Raw genomic sequence first — 23,380 nt, forward strand, 5'->3', positions numbered from 1 at the left:
CAGATAGAAGTAGAAAAGCCCAGTGACATGAACAATTGTTAGTACAAGTATGTTTCGTATAATATTTGTGTCATACTTTAAAAATATATTTGTTTATCTGAAATAAAGATTTCACTTGACTTCTACATTTTATTTGGCAGCCTTACCTACAAGGCTGTACCTGACCAAGTACATGCACGCTCATGCACACACACACACACACACACACACATGCACACACGCACACACATATGCCTACCTAAGTCCTGCTGTCCTATTATCCTTTTCGGCACTGGGCTTCTGCCTAATGGCACTAACACTGATCCTCAGATATACTGGGCATACTTCTGCCCTGTGGTTTTTGCTGGTTGTTCCCTCTGCCTGGAACATTTTGTCCCTCAGATGCTGCTATTGCTCACTCCCTCACTTTGCTCAGGACTGTATGTACTTTCTCAGGGAGGCCTTTCCCAGCCACCCTATCTAGAATTCTAATCCCTTCCCACTCTATTCTCCTTCCACACCTTAGTTTTTCCATCACACTTATCATTTCCTAATTTATTCTATATTTTCCTTATTTATTCTGCATGTCTTCTTGAATGCAAGCTTCTTGAAAGGAGGGATTTATGTCTACTTAGCCCTCTGTTGTCTGATAAATGCCTAGAGTAGACTCTGGCAAAGATGATGTCCTGTAAATAATTATTAAATTAATAAATAATCATTAACAGCTGTAGTAGCCATTTTACTGTTGTTATTAATTTAAACTCTGTGAGTCTGCAAAAGCCTTGAATGGACATTTCTCCACAGGACATACACAGATGGCCAAAAAAGTATATAAAAACATCCTCAACATAACTAATATCAGGAGAATGCAAATCAAAACCACAGTGAGATACCACTTCACACCCATTAAGATAAATATTACCAAGAGAAAATAGCAAGTCTTGAGGAAGATGTGGAGAAACTGGAATGCTTGTACATGGTGGATGGGAATGTAATTATGGTGCAGTCACTGTAGAAGACAGTTCATCAGTTCCTCAAAAAGTTGAAAATAGAACTACCATATGATCCAGCAATTCTACTCCTGGGTGTATACCCAAAAGGATTGAAAGCAGGGTCTCAGAGAGATACCTGTACACTCTTGATCATAGCAGCATTGTTCAAACCAGCCAAATGGTGGAAGCAACCTCAGTGTCAACCAATAAATGAATGACAGACAAAATGTGGCGTATACATACAAAGGAGTATGATTCAGCCTGAAAAAGGAAGGGAATTCTGACACATGCTACAGCACAGATGAACCCTGAGGACATTATCATTCATGAAACAGGCCAGTCACAAAGGTATTTTTTCTTTTTTCTGCCACAAGGCAGAACTCTGATAGCACATACACAATACTTACGTGAAGTGTCTTGACTCATCAACTTCATAGAGATGCAAGGTAAAATGGGTTTTTCCAGGGCTGGGGGACGGGAGAGCAGAAAGCTGTAGTTTAATGGGTATAGAGTTTTAATTTTGAAAGAAGAAAAGAGTTTGGTAGTTTGGTTCCACAACAGTGTGGATGTATTTAATACTACTGAATTGTATACTTAAAAATGGGTAAGGTGGTCAGTTTTACAATACATGTATTTTGCCACAAGTGAATTTTTTAAATTATAATAAATAAACAAATGAAGTTCATATACCCTGAAGATCAGAGTTAGGCATGTTGTGACAGTTTGTCATCAAGTCTTGACAGCAACACAGGCCATAAGGGATATTATGCCCATGTCACAGGTAGGACAGTCGAGACCCCAAACCTCAGAACTCAGCAAAGATCACACTCCTAGCAAGTGGAGGGTTTGGGACAGAAGTGGCTCCAAATGTGTTCTCCATCCAGTAGTACACTCTGCCTCTCACACTAATGTCTACACTTTTTGCAAATTCCTGTGTCATTTACTGTTGAGACCCCAAACAGCAGTCATGGTTCGCATTCAGTCACTCACATGTGGGTTTGTCTTCACCTCACACCTGTTCACTCAGCACTAAATAGGCGCAGGGATACAAAGACAAGGTCCCTGGCTTGCATGGTTTATGTCCAGCAGAGAGAACTGACATGAAAACAAAGGCACTGGCATGTAACCGGAAATAGAATAGATTTATAGCCTTCAGTCGGAGCCCAGAGGAAGGAGAATGCCCTGGTAAAGGACAGGATGAAGGCGAGCTCTGTCCTCGCTGCAGTGCTGTCCTGGACAAAGTCTGATTTTCTCAAAGGAGCTGAGGAAGGGCTTGTCTAACTTCTGTGATGAGATCGCCCCTTCCTTTAGCCTTTTTACCCTCGCCTCCCCATTTGCTGAGAAAGAAAACACCCCCATTTTTTAGTAGAGGCTGGAAGCTTAAAAGAGCCTGTATTAAAACGTCTGTTTTAAAAAAACTTTTCTGATCTAAGAGGAAAGGATCTGTAAGAATCTGCAACCATCCACTTAGAGAAAAAATAATGTGCAATAGTAAGTATTTCACTGAATCCCTCTTCCTACAATCCAACAATGGACAAATATCAGGAGCGAAGAGGAAAGTCAATATTTTGAAACTATTTGCTTCACCAATTCACAGCTTACATACTTGTGACTCATACTCTTTATTTAAAAGAAAAAGCATGAAGATGCTTCACCGTATTTTCCAGAAGAATAAATTTGATACTTTCCCTAGGCAAGCAAAAGTGCTAAGGTATAGTAATTTTGTAAATAAACCTTAAGAAGGAAATGTCCATAAAGTCACATCTAGATAGTCCTGGGAGAACTCTGATAGCACATACATCAAGCAGTGTGAAGACCTTGAATGGGGAGCCTCTCACTTCCTACTTTATATGATTTTTATGACTATCTGAAGTACCTTTTGCCATTTTTCAAATAAAAAAAGAAAACCAGACAAAGCTAAGATAAAATGCTTTCATATATGCATATTGCACTATAAAAAAAGGAAGTCCATTGTCAATGACTATGTTGATTTACATAACAGACACCTTTATCCAGCATTAACAGGAAGTACTATAGCCCAGTGGTTAGAAGTGGGGGTTTTTAAGTCAGACAGACTTTGGTTTAAATTTAAGCCTTATTTTCACTGGTTGTGAGACTGAGGAAATACGATTTACCCCCTCCAAACTAATTTTCCTATCTGTAAAATGGGGATAATAATACCAATCTCTCAAATTTATTGTTAAGGTTTTAGAAGTTGACATGTCTTGTACATACTAAGCCCTCAGTTAAATGTGATTATTAGAAGATTACAGCTAATAGAAGAGACCAGGTGACTACAATGTTAGCATTAAATTAGCTGAATGTGAACCAGAAACATCAGGAAAAACAAACTGATAATAGACTGTAAGGAAAACCTGGATTTGATAATAAGGCGGCTTAATTACTGAGGTATTGATTAGGATAATAATGATGTTAAATTTGTATCCTGTTTCTAAAGACTTTATGTGCTTGCTTACTCTTCTAGTTTCCTAAATAGTCAACAATCTTAAGAGATTTTCTTGAGACTTAACCATGTATGATTAAAAATAATAGATAATATTGGAAGCATCTGGTTTAGCTAATGCTCTGAGGACTGAAAAGTCAAGGTACTAATGTTGCTTTTTAAGATAAACTGCCAAGAGCGATGCTGATTGAATTTCTAAAAGGTAAACTGCTTAAAGCAGAGGAATGAGGAGTTATTTTTTAAAGAGTTAGAGGAGATTTCATTGAAATTTATCACAGTTAAGTACCAAACTGAGACAAGAAGAAAAAAACATGATACAAATAAAAGTGGTGAAGCAGAGATTTTAAAAGCAAGCTGTTTGGACAGTTAGTGGGAATCTTTATATGTTTATACAATAAAATCACATAAAATAAACAGAAATAACAAAGTTAGGCTAAAAAGAAAATGGCAGGCAATGAACTTAAAATCTACAAAATATTTCAAATAATCCTAAACCTCTTTCTACTAATGTTAAACTTAGCCTCCTCATTAAAGAATACGTTTTGTAAAAAGTTGGGGTTAGGTGGGGGTTTGACAATGGAAAGCCATATATTTTTCTTGCTGTCTCAGCAGATACTGTCATGAAACAATGTTGCTTTCCAACTTTGTAAAAAGAGCATTGAGCAGTGTACACATACCAGAAGAAATCATTGTGGGCAGAGAAGTAAAGTTGGCACGCTGCTCTTTTATTCCTCTCCTACTGTTACAGGGATCTAATCATATCTGGGACACATATGCAAAGCTGACCCACTCTATTAACAGAGTAGGAAGCCATCTTTGCAGTGAAATGCTGGAGCTCCTGCCTCCTCCAAGAAATCAGCCCCCACCAACCAACCATAGAACAACTTGGTCTTAGAGATAAATGAAACCAAGTCGCTATTTCCAGAGTGCCACTAATGCTACCTGGAAGGAAACAAAACACACTGGATGTATAGATTCTCCTGACCCTGATTTTCTCCTGCTTTCCCATTAGCACAGATTACTTTACTGTTCACATTGCCCCCTAGACACTAAGCAGAGAGAGCAAGTGGACTAAAACAGAAACAAGCCTTTGATGAGAATGGCAAGTGGGCTGGGGGAGAGCAGGGTAGAGCAACAGCACAAGGCACCAGGCCAGAAAAAACAGACTCTGATGGACATACGGCGCCCATATTTTCCAAACCAAAACTCATGACACATAGCTTGACAAGTATGATTGTACTTATGGGAACAACAGGACAGAATATTTACAACCCAGGATTGCCCTGGAAAATCTAGGATATATAAACACCACACCCATAAAGGCATTGAAAGTGGGAAGGCTAACACAACCTACTTTAGAATTCTCCGACTGCTGGCAAGCACATGCTCAAGCGAGTTTGCTAAGTCACCCCCATCTCTATTTATTTCTATCACAACTACATTACATATTTTTGACACATTTAGGATCTCTATTCCAAAGACTTGCCATAAGGATAGCAGGTAATATGTGAATGAAATGGATTTTTATAGCTGAGTAGAAAAGCGTGCATCCTATCAGATTAGATTGTTTGCCAAATTAACTTGCTTGCCCAGGGCTTGCAGGGGAACTCACCTCACCCAGAGACTTCAATGTCCAGTGAGAGAGGAAATAGTCTCAGTAAGCCTGTGCACCCTTTGCACACAACTTGCAGATTAGGGCCCACGTTTTCAGAAAGAAAGAAAACTAATCAATTCAAATTTGTGCCACTTTTTTCTTTACATCCATTTAATCACTTGCATGTGAGAATCATTGTTTTTTATATGACCCCCCCCACCCCAAATACTTTAGTGAAAGCTTCTCGTAGAAAGAAAAACAAAGGTCAGTAACCTAATATCCCCAAGCAAACCTACAACAACAAGCCAAGGAGGGCAAAAAAGTGAAGAAATGCTCTGAACGGGAAAAAGATCTTCGTTTGTTTATTCTTTCTGCAGTGAATGAAAGTTATGATTTTGCCAATAGCTATAAATGGATAGCATGCCCAACTTTTAAAGAATATATAAGGAGGCCCCATAAAAGATTAGAAAACTCTTTTGTGTGAAGTCAGAAGCTTTCTAAGGACTAGAAATGTATCGAATACATATGTCAAAATTTGTCCTGGCCTTCTAGAACCTGAAGCGGGAAAATGCCCAGGCAATTATCCAATAAAAGGAAAGCTTCTCTCTTTCGCGTGAGGAAACTGAGGTACAGCAACGTCCAGAATTATCTGGCTAGCTGTCACCAAGTCAAGACAAAACCCCATCTCCCCAAGAACTTATGGGTGAGTTTACTTAGCTGTAAAATGAGGGTGCTGAGCTCCAAGGTCAATGCCAGGCATGGTATCCTGCAATGCTGTAGTGATTGATTGCTTTGTAATCTACTTATTTGTATTTTGGCTCTTAAATAAAGCTAAAGTTGCCAGGTTTGACATATTTCTAGCCCTTAGAAAACTGACCTGACAGTAAAGCTCTTCCAAAACATTTATAGAGACAATGTTGAGAACAATTTGCAGAATTTAATAAGGTGACACAGTCTGAAGCATGGTGCAGCTACAGGCAGCCAACCTGAATGGCTGCATGCGAGGGAGGCATTATTTTTTTTTAATTTTCAGGATGTCACTGACAAGGGAGACATATGCCAAATGGTAACATAGGCCCCTGTTAAAAAAAAACCTTAAAGAGCAATGAAGAACATGACACAGAAGAATGAGTGAAACATCGTAACAGAGTCTTGAAAATGCATGGATTAAAACTATTTGAAGTTTAAAGTCACTCAATCCCTCTCCTTTACACTTCTTTACATCCAATACCCCTTACACCTACTCCCAAAACATGGTTGTGCAGAGGTTTCTCAATATTTATTTGCCTTGTATTAATCCTGGAAAGATACTCAAACATAAGAGTATATAAGTTGTATAAAATCAGAATATATAAAAAGAAATCTTCTATACTAATTACAACATTTCTTGTTTACCTTTACCCTGGATTCATATAGCTTGAAGGTAGAATTTCTACAGTAAAAAAAAAAATGACTATGTGACATAAATAGTCAATGAATAAATGACCAAATTGTTAAAAGCAGGAGTGGCCAATTTATTACCACATGAAAAATCATTCAAGCAAACATAGTATACTTTACATACACTAGTAAAATGCTTTGAAACACAATAAGTCAATGAAAAGAACATTCTTTGAGAGTCACACAGTGCTTTTTTCATAATACATAGATTTAGCTGAGTATCTACACCACCAAAATCATGATTAAAGGCAATTAAGGAAATAAAAGTGCTTGGAAAAAAATTGTTGGGCAGTCTGATTGTTGGGTTGCCTGATTACCTGGCTGACTTCCTGTACTTTCAGATACCCAGGTGTACAACTTTCAGATCTCTAATGCATTTTCCCTACACTGATAGAAATACATATGCTTTTCAATTACACAGACCTGGTTTTGAGCTCAGTGCTTACCAGCTGTTTACTCTTGGGCAAATTACTTAAATTCTCAGTGACTCTGTTTCATTGTCTGAAATAATGATAATGTCTGATCCACTGGATTCTTAAAGTAATTAGATAGTATCAAAAAAAAAAAAAGTAACTGTCATGGTGAAAGGCACAAAGGAAGCATCCAGTGAGTGGATGTCATCAGAGCAGTAGTGAGAAGAGCAGTCACGGTTCTCATGATCCTTTTTCTATTGTACTGCGTTGTCATCAAACGCGCACAGGGTTTGGACTGAGAGAGAGCTGGGTTTGAATCTGGGCTGTATGATCAGTGGTTGGATGACAAGAGAGGTTTCCATTTCTTCTTCTGCAAAATGAAGACCATAACACCTTATTCTTACACTTCTTATGAAAATTCAATGGCATAATATATGTTAGTGCTACACAGCGCCTGGCAGGATGGATGCAATCATAGAAAAGCATTAGTTCCCACCCCTCCTGGTCCCCACCACTGCTCTCATTCTCTTATTCATTCATTCACAAGCACGTTCTGAGCCCTGGGTATACGGATAAGCAAAACTGTCCATCCTGGTTTCAAGAAGCAGACAAGGAGGCAGAGAAAGGGAAAAAGAGAGATTATAGGATCCGGTGACAAATAATGTAAGGAAGGTGGAAACCAGGGCTTAGGAGCACAAAAATGGAAAGAATAAAGCCCTCCTCAAGTCTTTAAAAGATCTTAAAAATTAGGTCACTTGACATCCACTGGGATGACTACAACTAAAAGTAAACAAAAACAAAGACAAATAAAAAAATTACAACAACGGCAGAAAATAACAAGGTTTAGCAAGGATGTGGAGAAATTGGAACCATCATACATTGCTCGTGAGAATGTAAAATTGTACAGCTGCTGGGGAAAACAGTTTGGCGGTCTCACAAAAAGAGAAACATAACCTTGAGCACCAATTTCACTCCTAAGTATATACCCAAAGAATTGAAAACAGGTCTTTGAACAAAAACTTGCACACAAATGTTTATAGCAACACTGTTCACAATCACCAAAAGGTGGGAATAACCCAACTGTCCATCAAAAGATGAATGGATAAACACGAGGTTTTATATCCACATAATGGAATAAGATTAAGCCATAATATGGAATGAAGCATCAGTGCATGCTACAGCATGAACTTTGAAACTTTGTGTTAAGCCAAAGACACCAGTTACCAAAGACCATGTATTATTAGATTCATTTATACAAAAAATCCCAAACAGGCAAATCCATAGAAACAAAAGGTTGATTCACGGTTGATTAAGGCTGAGGGAGACAGAGGAAAGGGGTAAGAGGTGTGACAGCCAATGCACACAAAGTTTCTCTTTGTGGTGACAGAAATATTCTAAAATTGACGCTGGTGATAGTTGCACATATCTGTGAATATACTAAAAACCGTTGAATTGTGAGCTTTAAATACATCAATTAGATGGTATGGGAATTATACCTCAATAAAGCTGTTCTAAAGAGAGAGAAGCTAAAAATAAAAATAAAAAACACATGCACACACAATGTCCCGGGAGTTTGGCCAGACTTCTGCTAGATCTAGCATGGATATTGACCGCTGGGGTCATTCTAGTGCTAGAGCTGAGAAAAAAAACTGAAACGAAACTAAAAGTGCATCAGGCAGAGAAGGTAAGGATGGGACATGTTCAAGACTCAAGGCTGTGGATGACGTTAACGTCTGCTGAGACCCTGATAGTTGAGTCATGGGGAAGGTGGACGAGAACAGGGGGATATCTAGATCACTGCAGAGTTTGGAATAGTGGACCTAGAATATAGCAGTGCCTTGAAAGCAATCTTCAGAGCACGTGTCTCTGCCATTCACTGGGTATGTGTGCAGGCAAGTTTGCGATCTTTTTTAAGCATCCTCTTCCTATAAAATGGTAATAAACATAATGCCACCTCACAGGCTACTTTGAGGATTTAATGAAACAAGATAGATAAAGCATATCGTCAGAGCCTGGCGAGCAGTATGCACTCAATAAATATTAGCTTCTTGGGCCTGTGGGAAGCCAAGAGAATTTAAAATGAGAAATATCCAGTTATCAACAAAATGTTATGGCAGATGATAAAGGTTTCAAGCTTTTTGAACTTTTGAGTAATGTATAAACATTACCACTAATTTAACTTCCTCTGATTCATCAGGAAATATACATGGTTTTTTAGAAACCTCTAGAGAATTATGGTAAATGTCTCCTCAGCTAATGATACTGATCTGGCCTCAGTAGCTCAAGCTGAGCCACAAAAATAACAACCTCCTACTATAATGATATTCTAATTAAATATCCCAAAGTTCATTCCAGGTATATGCAATCCAATACTGGCAGAGCTAATTCAACCAAATAGCATTCTAGCCAGTAAATAATAAATTATCAGAAGCCAAAATTTTCATTTACACCTGTAAATAGAAAATTCAATTTAATGCAAATTGTTAAATAATAAGACCAGTGAGCAATAAACCATACTAAACACATCATATGAGATGGATCAGTCATGCAGCATGGTGACCAGGAGAGGAATCTGTGACATGTCCTGTAGCTAATGCTGCGTGTTTATACACACATGCCCATGCACACCCACGGAACAGGGTGCTACCACAGTCGCAGCATTTTTATGAAAAATGTGAAAATTCTGAATGAGTGGCTGGTTACATTTCTCTGTGTTTCGAATCTTACGGTCATCTTCTATGGGATCACCTAACCACGAAGAATGCTATTTTATACAATGCTTGGCAGAGCAATTGTTAGGATCAGGAATCCTGTAAATGGCTTCATTGAACCTAAAAATCATTAAGGAGTGGACTCAGGCATGCTCTTTATTTGGACCTCCTCCTTGAAGAGGTTCAAAAGTCACAGTCCACAAATTTAAGTTGAACAAAACACTTGCAGAATTGCTCCAATTGTGGGCGTTGGAATTAAACACAAGATTACAATAATTCAATGTTGATCATTTTTTCCAATCATAATCTGGACAATAGGATATGACTGAGGCTTCAGAGACTTGGGAGGTCATTCAAGGTGCTAGAGGCAGGATGTATCTCACAGCATCTCTAGAAAGCAATGATTTGAGGCAGAAACGTTTGGAAGAAAGTTGATTTGATTTTTAAACATTTTCCAGCTCTTTTAAATGAACCATCCTGCATCTGAGCTTAGAAACAATTGAAACAAAAATGACATGGGATCATCTTTCAACATAGTCACCAAGGTGCTGACACCAGAGCATAGGCTGTTATAATGCAAAAGCAAAATCCTTAATATTGATGAAACACTTTGCTTTGTGGGTCCCCCAGAACATGCAGGGGACTCTGCAAACTCTGAAGAGTACACAGCCCCCAAAATCAAGCAAAACCAAGCAGATCATTTTTATTTTTTCATATGTGTTTGTGAAGTACCTCCTATGCCTGAATATGAGGGATTTCATGGCAAGTGGGGTTTTCAGACTAAAAGAGGGAAATGCCAGAGTGGGCAGGGCAAGTTGGGAACTCTGTGCATTTTTCAATAGCAACTAAAACTGGTGTATAATCTCTATACACACATCAAATCTACACATATACATTTGCAAAGATTTTAAAATACAGCCATTCAAAAATGAAAATGCAAAACACCCAGCTAAATTATACACTAATTATTCATTCATTTTCCTCAGCACCTTTAAATTATTTCTACTTCCATGAGCTCCAATCAAATCCTAAAGGAAGTTTTCAGGTGTATTTTGCAATCAGAAGGTCCCACTAATGGTGAACCTAAGAACTCACCCCAAGCCCATTGCTCCATAGTCATTTGGAAATTTTGGGAAAAAAATCTTTTAAGGTAAAATCATTTCTACACTGATTCAATTGTTTGATATGTCCAGTTAAATTTATGTTAGCCTGAAATATCAATATAATTAAGGCAATTAAAATATTATCTGGAATATTGCTTCAACCCAACCAAAATAAAACATTGGATAATTTTATTTATTATATCACTTAGTCTTATACTTCTCACTAAGAAATTTATTAATGAGACTAATATAGTGAAAGAAAGTTTTTATCTTTACCCACTTTAATCACTCCCACTAATGTCTTCACATCTTTAAGAAAGATGAAAACATAGATCAGCAAAAGAACAATTGTTTCCTTCTAAATTCATGGTAGGTTTACTTGTTTTCTCAGATGATTTTTTCCAAATTTTCCAGTGATACCTGCTGTGCATATTTTATTATTGAAATATTTTATGCAATTTAAAAATAGTAATAATGTAGGACTACTTCATCCAAAGATTCACCAGCATATGGAAAATACTGCAAATTACCAAATAAGTCCATTGAGTGAAACATAAAGTAAAAATGAGTTTAAGAGACATGCTGGACATGTTTATGTAGGCAAAAGGGTTTGGAAGATCTGCTGACAACACAGAGAGGTGTGTTGCAATAAGCTTGAAGGAGACAGGCCATTGATCCAACCATCCCTTTTCTATCCAGGAATTCCTTATGCTCTCATTAGTGTCTCACATCTGGACAGCTGTGTTATTAAAATTTGGCCCTAAGCTTGAGTCAATGAAAGAGTTTTGTGTCTCAATTTCATTCTTCCTTTACATATTAAATACACATACGTGTGTATGCACAGGCACACACAAGTTTCAACTTCTGTTCAAAGAAGCATTTCGCATTGAGACATCAGATGTTTGTTACTCACAGCCAAGGAGAGGAATAGGCTTTGTGAGCAAGCTTATTCTGATCATATCCACCTCTGTCTGATACAAGCACATGTTCCTGGCACCTCACTTTCATAAATACAACATTCTAAACAGTCCTTGAATGGCCACCTTTAGTCCTGAGTTAGGCCTCAAGCTTCTATGGCTGAGTTTCTTGGGAAGAAAAAATGTTTTAAGGGTTAGAGGGAAAGGGCAGTTCTCTTCATTCCTTTATCTTTCCTCATCTTTTAAAATATGTGGTTAGGAAAGATTCTGCACAGGATTGGTTAGAAGCCAAGAATCTCACTGACCCTGTTAGTCATTGCCATTTCACATTTCTTACCTCAGGCATTGTTTTTTTTTTTAACGCATTCATATTTTAATTCATACTGCGTGGGCATAACCTGCATCTGAATATAAATATCAAACACCTGCATAATACTTTTAAAGTGTATTTGGGTCCCCACTGTCTCATTTGTTCTAAATCATGATCCCATTAGGTTGGTGCTATTATCTTACATTTGCAAATGTAGACACTCAGGCCCAAGGAGTTAAGTGACTTCACATAAAATCACTTGCCCAAGCGCTAAGTGATCCAGGTAAAGCCTGTGCTGCCTGCCCAGCCTTTGAAAAAAATATACCTGGAAATGTAGGTATAAGATTGAACTTAGAGTCAAACAGAAAATGAAGTCCAAGTTTTAATGTGATTTTTTTCTTAAGTTGAGCAAAACCATAAACAAATGATAAGCTTGTATCTATTGGGTATCTGAAGACCTGAACCACTATGTGGTAACAACATAGGCATATGTGCTACTTAGCCATCTCAAGTAAAGTGTAAAAATGCTTAAGGAAACAAAATTCATACATTCACCAATTAAGCCTTCTTTATAGTTTTGCTATCTTTTTTTGTTTTATTTTCTCCAATGGTTATTAAAGTCACTAAAATGTTAAAGTTACTTGTTCATATTTGTTCTCATTTCAAGCATCATACCTTTCACAGCAAAAACCCAAATCTTACCTATATTCTGCTGAACTGACAATTACTGAATATAATACTCTTCCAACGAAAACCAAATCCACACTCAAAAGCTATTAATTGTTCCTGTTGCAAAGACAAGCCTTGTGCGGTATCTGGGTGTGACAGATAGTATTGAATATCAACAGATAGATGACAGAGAGGGCCACCTGTGCAGGAAGAGCCCTGAGGAGAGAGAGACTGCTGCATAGACCTGACACCTAGGGAGGACTCAGGTCCCCTAAAGCTCCCTGAGGATCAGCCCCCAAAACCCAATCCCTTCTGCTGTGCTCATTGTACTTGTTGGGGTGCCCCTTTTGAACTTTGGTTTTCTCCTGGAACAAATGCCCTGGCCTGAACCCCAGTTTGGGATTGCTCCCCTGGTAATCTGTCTAGCCCTTGCCAGTGTCTTCCTATCAAGGGCTAGAGTCTGTCCATGAGACCCAGCAACTGATTGGGGTCTATTACAACTGAAACAGAACCCCCAGGAAGTAAGAGATGCTGTCTCAAACTTGGCAAGGAAGGCCATCATCCACCAGAATGAACTCTGGATGCTAAGGTCGGCCTCTTGAAAGCTTTGTGCACCAAAGCTCTCTAGCTATTGTCACTGGGACACTGGGCTCCCTCCCTAAAGCTCTGACACTAGGCTTTCTCTCCTCTCCTCCCAGCCTGCTCTCAGATCCCAACATGCCTTTAGCCCAGCCTAGAAGGGTTATAACATGTCACCAGTGATTTAAACTAATTTCAGTGGTGGTTAATGGATTTCAAAGACCTGACCTTTTGTGCATTAGGAAGATCTACTCTAGCTTTCACTTTATTTTGTAGCTATCATTTGGCTAGATGGGCCTGCCTTCTATCCTCCCAAGAGCATCCATCACACACAGTCTGTCTTCCCTGCCAGCCTGTGAGGATTAAGTCTGTCTTGATCACTGTTGTATCCTTATTACCAGCGTGGTGGCCCAACACATAGTAGGGAATTAATAAGCAATTGCTGAATGAATAACTATGTGATAACTGTGTGTATTGTCAAGCATTTAGGAAATGAAGTAGCTCATCACATACTTGGATTTATTAATTAGCTGATAATACTGTTGTATTAGCCAGCACATTTTAACTTTAATATATTCACGCATAGAAGCATATTTGGAAAAACTGCTTAACCAATTTCTAGGGGTAGATGGGAAGAAATTATAAATATTTTTGCAGTCAGCTGTTGCTTCATAATGTATACAGAATTTATTTGGTATCACTAGCCTCTCAAGAATAAATTAAAGCACAAATATGTTAAATATAGTTGACCCTTGAACAACACGGGTTTGAACTATGTGGCTCCACTGATATGTGGCTTTTTTTCAATAAATATTTTGGAAAACTTTTGGAGACTTGTAACAATTTGGAAAAAAATCTTTTTTCTCTTAGCTTCCTTTATTGCAAAAGTGCAGTATATAAAACATTTAACATGCAAAATATGTGTTAATTGACTGTTATTGGTAAAGCTTTCAGTCAACAGTAGGCGATTAATAGTTAAGTTTTGGGGAGTCTATATGTGTGCAGGGAGTTGGCACCCCTAACCCCTGCATTGATCAAGGGTCAGCTATTTTATCTAACATTTTTTTTTTATCTACCATTTTTAACTTAGGTGAAATTCTCTCCATTCAAAATATACCTGCTAAATTTGCTTTATAAAATTCTGAATAAAGAAAAGTAAAAGACAGCCTCTTACTGGAAGTAGCATTTTTCTTCAGAAACAGAGCTATCCAAAAATATATACTTTCTTAGGACTCACATTTATCAGAAAAATTTCTGGAAACGTACAGGTAACATATGTTCAGACAGTCTCACTATGTTTACTTAAAACTTAAGAATTTTAAGACTTTATGGCAAGAAGGAGAAATTATTTTTAAATGTTCTGTCTCTATATGACTTTTGATGCCCTTACCTTCTTATCTTAAATAAACCAAATTGATTTTCAATTTCACTCCCAAACCTTGGAGTTTCACTTTCTTGAACAACTTTGTTTATGACTTGGTGTCTTTGTATATTAAAAACAAGTGATAAACCAGTTATGGAGAAGAAAAAAAAATCCCTTCAGGTTGCTCTCCTAAAACTAAGGGCTTCCTTTCTAAAAAGTAAACATATATGTACATGTACGTATCAGGGCTAAACTGAGTCACAGGACAGTGAGTTAAATTTCTGCTTTGATGATGGTCCCATGTGACTCTGATCCAGCCCTTCCAACATCCTACTTCTTCATTTGTGCAAGAATAATAAGAGTTGCCCTTTACCAGTTTCACAAAGATGTTTCCATATCAAAAACATACTCAGGACTTCAGAATGTGTTGATTATTTTGTCTTACTCATCAAAATATAAATTTCTTGCTTTTCCAAACTGGCAAAATAGTATCTGCCAACCTTGAAAGTTCAAGGATCAAGTGAGATAAAGTATATGTAAAGGCTTTGGAATTTGAAAATGTTTTATATTGTGAAAGGCATTTTTATTTTAATACTTTTGAAAATGTATGGCTAAACTACATTCAAGTTGTTCAAAAATACATTGAGACCCTCCTGACTTATGGGTATCCTATTAATATGAAATGCTCAGTGCATTATCAGTAGAACACACATGTGCTTGGAGTTCTTTGTTCAGTGATGAAAATTAGTTTGGACCATGACATTCATATTCAGTTGAAAGAATATTTTTAAGTGTCTACAATGTGCCAGATACTTGCTAGGAGTTAGGCATTATGTCTTAGTCAGCTCAGGCTGCTACAACAAAATGCCATAGACTGGGGTCTTAAACAACAGACATTTATTTCTCACAGTTCTGAAAGCTGGGAACACTAAGATCAACGTCCTGGCAGATTCAACTCCTGGTAAGAACTGGCTTCTGGCCTTGCAGGCAGCCACCTTCCTGCTGTGTGCTCACAGTGCCTTTCCTTCGTGCAGGTGCATGGAGAAATCAAGATCTCTGCGTTCCTCTTCTTCTAAGGACACTAATCCCCTCATTGGCACCCCACCCTCATGACTACACCTCAAACTAATTACCTCCCAGGGGCCCCACCTCCAAATACCATCACACTGGAGGTTGGAGCTTCAGTAAGTTTGGAGATCACAACATTCAGCCCATAATGGTGTATGAAGATGAAAATGACAGTGCCTGGCCTTGTGAAGGCCTTATTCTAGTTGACAGAGGCATATAAAGGAAGGACAGCAGTGCTGAGCAAGCACTGTGAGGACAGAAGAGCCAGCCTCGGACTTCCAGGAGATGACACGGGTGCTGAGTTAAAGAATGTACAGGGAAGTTAGCCAAGTGAAGGGAGGAGGAGACAATATTCCTGGTAAAGTAAATAACATAAGAAAAGACCATAACATTGGACACAGCACAATTTTTTCAGGGGAAAACACAAATAGTACAAAAGTGTGATGTGCCACTTGAAGGGGGTAGGAGAGGAGGATGAAGAGAACATATTCCACCTACAAGGGCCTCTTGTGCTTTGCTCAAGAGCCTATGGTTTATCGCATTGACACTATGCTTCTCACACTGGGGTACTCAAAACCTGGAGACAGGCAGGAATAACATAGCCCTCCTTGGCTTCTCAGTTTTACCCAAAACTATGGAAGAGAAACAAAGCTGAAGTACTACTATTTCAAATGACATTTATAAATATTATAAATTTATATAATATTTATATAATATTTATATATATAATATATATATAATAAATAAATGTTATATAAAACATTTATAAAAAAAAACACCCATCCTTAGGGTTACATCTTAGAGTTACCTGAGTTTGAGAAGCTTAGTAGGTTTATAATGGGGAACCGCTGATGTCTTTAAGCTCAGAAGTAACACAGTCAGATACATGTTTTAAATCTATCATTCACTCAAATATGGTGGGAAGAATACATATGAGGGAAGAAAGACTAGAAATGGGAAAACCAGTTAGGAGGGGGGCAGTCTTCCAGGAAAGAGATGATGAGTAACTGAAATAGCGTTAAGAATGTAAGTGGGGAGGATTTGGGGAATTTGAGCACATTTGAAGAATGGGTGGAAAGATCATTAGCATTTGATAAGTGATTGGATATGGAGGTTTAGAGAAAGAGAGGTGTCAAAGGTCAGCCCAGGCTTTGGGCTTGGAAGACGGGATGGACAGTGCCCTTCAGCAAATGGAAGCATACGGGAGAAGGTGGGAGTTGGAAAACTAAGACTTCAGCTTTGAACATGTACATTTGTACATACCTATGAAATTCCATTGAAGCTGTTCAGAATTCATCCCTATGGCCTTCTCTGATTACTCTTGTAAAAAACTGCAAGCATTCGCAAGGTGGTCAGAACTAGTGGGGCATTTGGCTTTATCTCCTTCCCAAATCTCAGCGACCATCTCTAGAGCTCACACATGACCCCGACTTGACACTTTCCTGGTTTTTCCTGGTGCTGTCAACACCCCACTGGACAGTAATTGCCTGGACACAGTTTTCTTAGAGACACATTAATCCACTAGTTCTAGATAGCTCCCTGGTTTTCTAACCTTTTCAGTAGAACAGCACATGTCATTGACATGATGCCTTCAAAGAAGGAATCTAGAAGAAAATTTGTTATCATATTATCCACCAATCCCTGAGCCTCCTGAGCCTGCATTTCTGCACTTTATTTCACCTCTAATGACTTCATCATTTCCAATCTAGCTCCTTGGTCTCCCAACTGTAATAAAACAGAGACTGATCTCAGGTGGGGAATAAGCATCAGAAACAGATGAACTCATACAACAAAATCTTATGTCCCTATTCTCCTGCTTTCATGCAAATGTCCCCAGTAATTAAATCAGGAAAAGAAAATGTAGCAAAAACATATCAGCCAAATGGTTTCAAAATTTCAAAAGAAGCTGTAAATATGGTCCTTTTTAGAAGATCAGGTTCTAACCAGAGTATGAGAAAGGGTAACAGTTGTTCTGATGAAGCAGTTTTTAAATTCTTGTCAGTGATTTAAAGAGAGATAACTGATGTATGTTGAAGAAGCTGGCAAGATTTTTAAATAGTTCGGACGCTACAGGGAGCTTTTTTTTCTTAAAGCAATGTACTCAGAAGTGTTGGCAAGATTTTATTTGAACGTAGCAGTGCTTATGTGAGGAAGTTATTTTGAATTACCCTAGTATAAATATGTATGACTTTATTTGTATTGAAAATTTCCTTTGCAAGTGAGTGACTGAGGACTATTATATCTCTATTGCTTGGTAAATGATTTAGGTATTTCATTTTGGAAATAGAATATTATACTCAGAATTCAAAAATAGTATCCGAATCCTGTTTGTAACTACAGGTGATTTTTGCACCTACATCAATACCTTTTAGCTATTATTTTCTATGCAGAACAAATAGCATCTGTTGTCTTAAGTCTGGCTTTTTCATATAGCTTTCACGCATGCATTCATTCATTCAACAGACATGATTCTGCAACTTTCGTGCACCAAGCTTTCTATACTAGGCTCTGGGCATTCAGCAAGAGGATCGAACTATTCCTTCCTCATACGTCAGGTAAACATTCTGCTTCCTCCAGGCAACTTTCTACAGCACAGGGGAAATTTCAAATCCTAGATCATATCTTACTATTTAAAAGATAAGCCTGTTGAAGGCTGTGGACAAGGGCTATCTTTGAAAGACAGTTTTCCTCTGAAGAGAGAGCATCAAAAGAAAGGTGAGAAGAGGTAAGGGCCCTGAGAAATAGGGACAGAAGCAGAAGGAGGAAGGGAGCACGCAGGGTATTAGAGAAAGCATTGGTGCACAATTTCCCCCTCAGTACCTTTGGGCAACTAGCTACTGTTCTACATGAAAATAAAATTCCTGGCAGGAAAATCATCTAAAGGAGAAACAAAACAAAACTTACCATCTTTTCTTTCTTTACCTATTGTGTCATGTTAGAGGGTTAGGGGATCATTACAACTTCATACTTGCCTTCAAACAAACCATAACTTTACAAGTCCACTCCATTTTCTCCATACGATTGCTTTTTTTTTTTCCAGAGGAAAACTTATATTAAATTTTACTTATTTAAAATAGACTATGAAGAGACTCATCCAAGCCATTTAAAGAGAAAAAAAAAATACATGTGCACAATTCTGCATTAGCTCCTTATTTATTTTAGGCCATGTATAAAATTGACACAGAAGAAGGCGAATAAGACAGTTTGTGTTAAGTAATGTAATTGGGTACATAACTTGATAAAAAGGATGTTGTGTGGGTCTAAGTGTCCATGGTCCTGACCTCATACACTCATATATCCTCATTCTTATCTCAAGCCCCTCCAAGTGTGAAATAGATCAATTTACATCCCTTTAAACTTCTTAATGAATGGCAGTTTCCACAAACAACAACAAATATTTACTATACAATAGGCACCCGTCCAGGGGATTGGGAAAGATAAATCAGTAATAGATCACCTTCCTTTGTCAAATAAATTACTATTTAGAGATCATAAATGAAGCAATGGTTAAAAATTTCCAAGTGATGGCACTTTGATTCAATATCATGAAAAGCATTACTTTGCTCCAAATTCAAAGTCTAGTGTTATTTCAAATGATATTTGCAAGCATATTTCACCTAACCCTGAACATTTCTCTCAACCACACAAGAACCCTCCCCAACAGAAGCACAAGTTCAATATCAACCATCTTTCCAGAAGGACTACAGCAAACTATTGTAACTAATTTTTCAATATCCCATATAAATGCTCAGAGATAGTAGGTAATAACATAGGATCATGCTGAATTCTCTCAACTGAAATTCCAAATACTTAATAATAGAAAAATTAAGCTTTAAAAGAATGAGGTTTTACTCTGTCCTTTTTGTCTTAAAAGGCCAAGTATTTTCTGTTTTCTACTGAAAGTTTACGAAATTTTGGTTTTACTGTGTCCCTCTGATGTAGAAGGGTGCTAGCCATGCGCCAAGAACAATAGATAAGCCAGCTTCCCTCAACCCAGAAAAATTATCCTTTTGCCACAGGAGCCATTCTTATGGTTCCACAACAGCCAAGGAAAAACCTAATGGGAACAAATTTTTTTGCGTGTGTAGCAAAGTTAGTTCTAGAGAGAGAGAAAGAAGCTTGATTTGCCCTGTAGTAGAACCACTGGAATAATGTGCTCCCTGTGTCCACAGCCCAGTCCCTGTGTCCCCTGACACCCTTCTTTCTAGGGCACAGGGTAAAAGTCACATACACAGTAGATCATGCCAGGGCCTGCTGACACAGCGCTACTCCCAAATTTGCAGGCAGGAGAGTGAAGCAATACTGTAATATATACATATTCTTACCTTTCACTTTTAAGTATGTATGTCAGCACTCGACTAGGGTATGGAAAAAAACATAGTGCAGACAGACTTTCTCAGTGATATTCCATTCCTTCTACCTTCTCCTCAGTTCCTTCAGGCCTCTGAAGTTTGGGTAAGAATTGCTAAAAAACTTAGGACAGTGTTAAAGCCCTCTTCTTTTTATCTTGAGCAACTAGGATCGTTGACACTTCTTGACCACACTGAGCTGGCTACAAGAGGGCTCCACCTACATCAGATCACATATGGAGAAGGATCTGGGCAAATATTTTTTCCTTATTCCATTAAATAGATATGTGAAATATATAATCAAGCTGTAAAATACATTTATTCATCTAAGAGGTTAGTATCATGATGCTTATTTATGAACACCTCATTTTTTTCTACTACAAATTGAGAAATTTCATGTTACTTTCACAACTTTGTTATCAGTAAGCATTCATTTCTGTATGCTGAAAAAACCAATAAAATAATTCCTAATAAAGTCATAAAATAATTAAAATAAATGACAATCAAGTAATAAAAATATCAACTAAAATGCATGCTACATCCACTCCAGTTTTCTATTACTTAATTTCATATATTTTTCAGGTAGTTCATGGGAAAGATTCCTATATATTGATATGTCTACTCTGTACCAGGCATTTTTTATATATTGTCATATTTTCTCACCACAGTCAGCTTAAATCCAAGTATTTACTCTTTTGCTCATTTTTAAAATGAGGTTCACACGTGTTTACTATTTTGTTCTCAATACACAATTAGTACTCACCAAGTAGGCAGTCAAATCCAGTTCATCTAATTCCAAATACCTGTATTTTTCCATGGTAACATACAATTGATGAGGAGAATATAAAGAATCTAGTGTCAAATATACCCATGTCTACTTCCCAGTCAACAAGTAGATAAAGAAATTGTGAAGGAAATAAAAGCAATTCCCAGCTATGCGTCTATCATGAACTCTCCTCATAACTAACTTGTCCTGTGTGTGGGCCCAACACGGGGTCAGGGTGAACTAGCAGGAACCTGCCCCTGGGAGTTTCTCCTTAGTCAAGTGTCCTGGAGAGAGGACTGAGCCAGGAAACACACTGTCTCTGGGAAGCCAGAGGCAACAAAAGCAGAGAAAGTATTTAATCTGAGCATGTGACTACAGCCAATACTAAACTGGGAAAATGAGCCAGAGACTTAGGTCCAAAAGGTAAAATAAGTCAGACATGGAAAAATAGGTGCTAACCACACCATCGGAGGATTGCAAGTGGATCACAATGCAGTGTGCAGAGTGGGCAGCAACAAGGGGCTCAGAAGGATGTCCATGAAAAGCAAGGAGATGGATGTCACATGTAATGGTGTTGGCTGTGAGGGTGGATCTGGCAGCTTCAAAAGTCTGCAAAGAACCAGACACATGAATTCAGAGGGAAGTCATTGATTTGCTCTAAGACACTTCTAAAACTGTCAGGCCTAGAGAAGCAGGGGTTTCCCTCACCTACTATTATTTCATAATTGTGATTATCATTGAAAGGATCATTTGGGGGAAACAGGTTTTTATATTTAAGCACCTGAAACAATTCTGGGGGGAAAAAATTCCCTCTTAGAATGGTGCAAATTAGAATTAAATGGAGTACAAAGTTTATAATTTTGACCCTTTATAGAATAAGGACTGTTAAAGAAGATCACAAAGCAGCACAGTTATTCCCAGGTCACTGGATAATCTGTAGGTACAAACAATTTCTGGTCCCTTTTCTCATTAAAAAGGAATAAAGGAAAAGGTATAGATCACTCTGAACCCCAAGCTGATGCCCAAATGGCCCTTTTGGCAGTTTTGACATACAAGGAGCATGAAATGGATCCTTCAAGAAAGGAAAGGAGTAAGAGACCCTTTAAGTGTTCTGAGGAGACTTAAAGAAAACAAAAAAAAAGTCATCTGTTTGAGGATTAAATATCGCAATCATTTTTTCCCATAGCCTTCGCGTTGATTTTTCAGCTTTTGCATCAAAAAAAAAATATGGTCTTGTGAATGTTTATGGGACTAGAGAATTTCATTCTCCATTTAATAAACTAATTTCTCTCCCACTGTAAGTACTTGGAATTAGCAAAAACCCCACGATCACAATTCCAAAAGGAAGTGCTCAGTTCATTATGAATGGTCTTACAGCACATAGTGCTCTGACAGCCAAATTCCTTGTCTCCAAATTTGTTAAGTTTGCCCTTTTTTTCCTCACAAGTCTTAATATCATTTCTGAGCTTTTGTACATTTACCCCTTACACTCAAAGAGAATTTGTTACTAAAGAATATAAGACACTTCAAGTTCATACATTTGCACTAAAAGAAGTCTGATATTTATAATCAAATTATGACCATGTTGAATATAATGAATTAACTGCTGAACTAACAGAATAAATAAATACTGTATTTATCTCTGCATCTGTGGCTGCACATCCTTTGAACAGGTCTAGAGAATTATAAATCAGCCATTTCATTTCTTCACTCGATACAGCACTCATTTCTCAAAAGAAAAATTGTGAATGATACTAAAAGTTAAATAGTTGTTTTTAGTAGTCAAAATAATAATACTGTTTTTAATTGATCTGTATGTTCTATGTTTTCTTTTCAATCTTTCATTATAACAATAAAGAGACACTTGTGAAGTTTCATGCAGTACTTCAGTTAATTTTCAATAAACCATAAGGAATGGGCACTATTAGTGCACCCACATTGTAGGAAAGGAAACAAACAAAATTGCTTGTAATCACACTGGTAGTAATCTACAAGGTTAGCATTCAAAATAGATACTTTGGACTTCAAGTGACACAGACATGAAATTATCAAGGATGTGTTTGATCATCTTTAAATAGCTTTAAATCAGTCCACATATCTATAAGTAAAAAATGAAAAATTATCTTAAATACCATGTCTGAATTGTTAATTGCCTCAATATACCACTTTTTGACCTGTGTAGACACAACTAAAACGGTCAATGGCCAAATTTCAGTAAGAAAATACGGTACATAATCAGCGTACATCTCCGCATTTGGGGATGAGAATGACTTGATTTTACTTGGTATTGTTTTTCCTAATTAATTGTAATTCTGTCATATATTTGTATGTGATTGGCACCTAAATGGTGTACAAACTGTTAATAAGTTTTATGGATATCTAGAAAGAATAGTATACCTCAATAAACTTACAAGCTTTAAAGAGAAATTTTATACTAAAATGTTTCTTCATCCTGATTTTTTTTTAGAGTTAAAAATCAAGCATTAGATATATGCAAATATGTGTTCAGATTAGAGATACCAAAATTATTCAAATGATTGATTATTCATCATAAAATGTCAATTAATAATTATGAAGCATAAAAGGCATCTTTCTAATACATCTTTATTTTTCTTGGCCTAAAAAGGGCTTAATATAACATGTTCAATTGACTTCTAACAAGA

The sequence above is a fragment of the Manis pentadactyla genome, chromosome 8 (assembly GCF_030020395.1).
Source record: "Manis pentadactyla isolate mManPen7 chromosome 8, mManPen7.hap1, whole genome shotgun sequence".
Lineage (NCBI taxonomy): Eukaryota > Metazoa > Chordata > Mammalia > Pholidota > Manidae > Manis > Manis pentadactyla.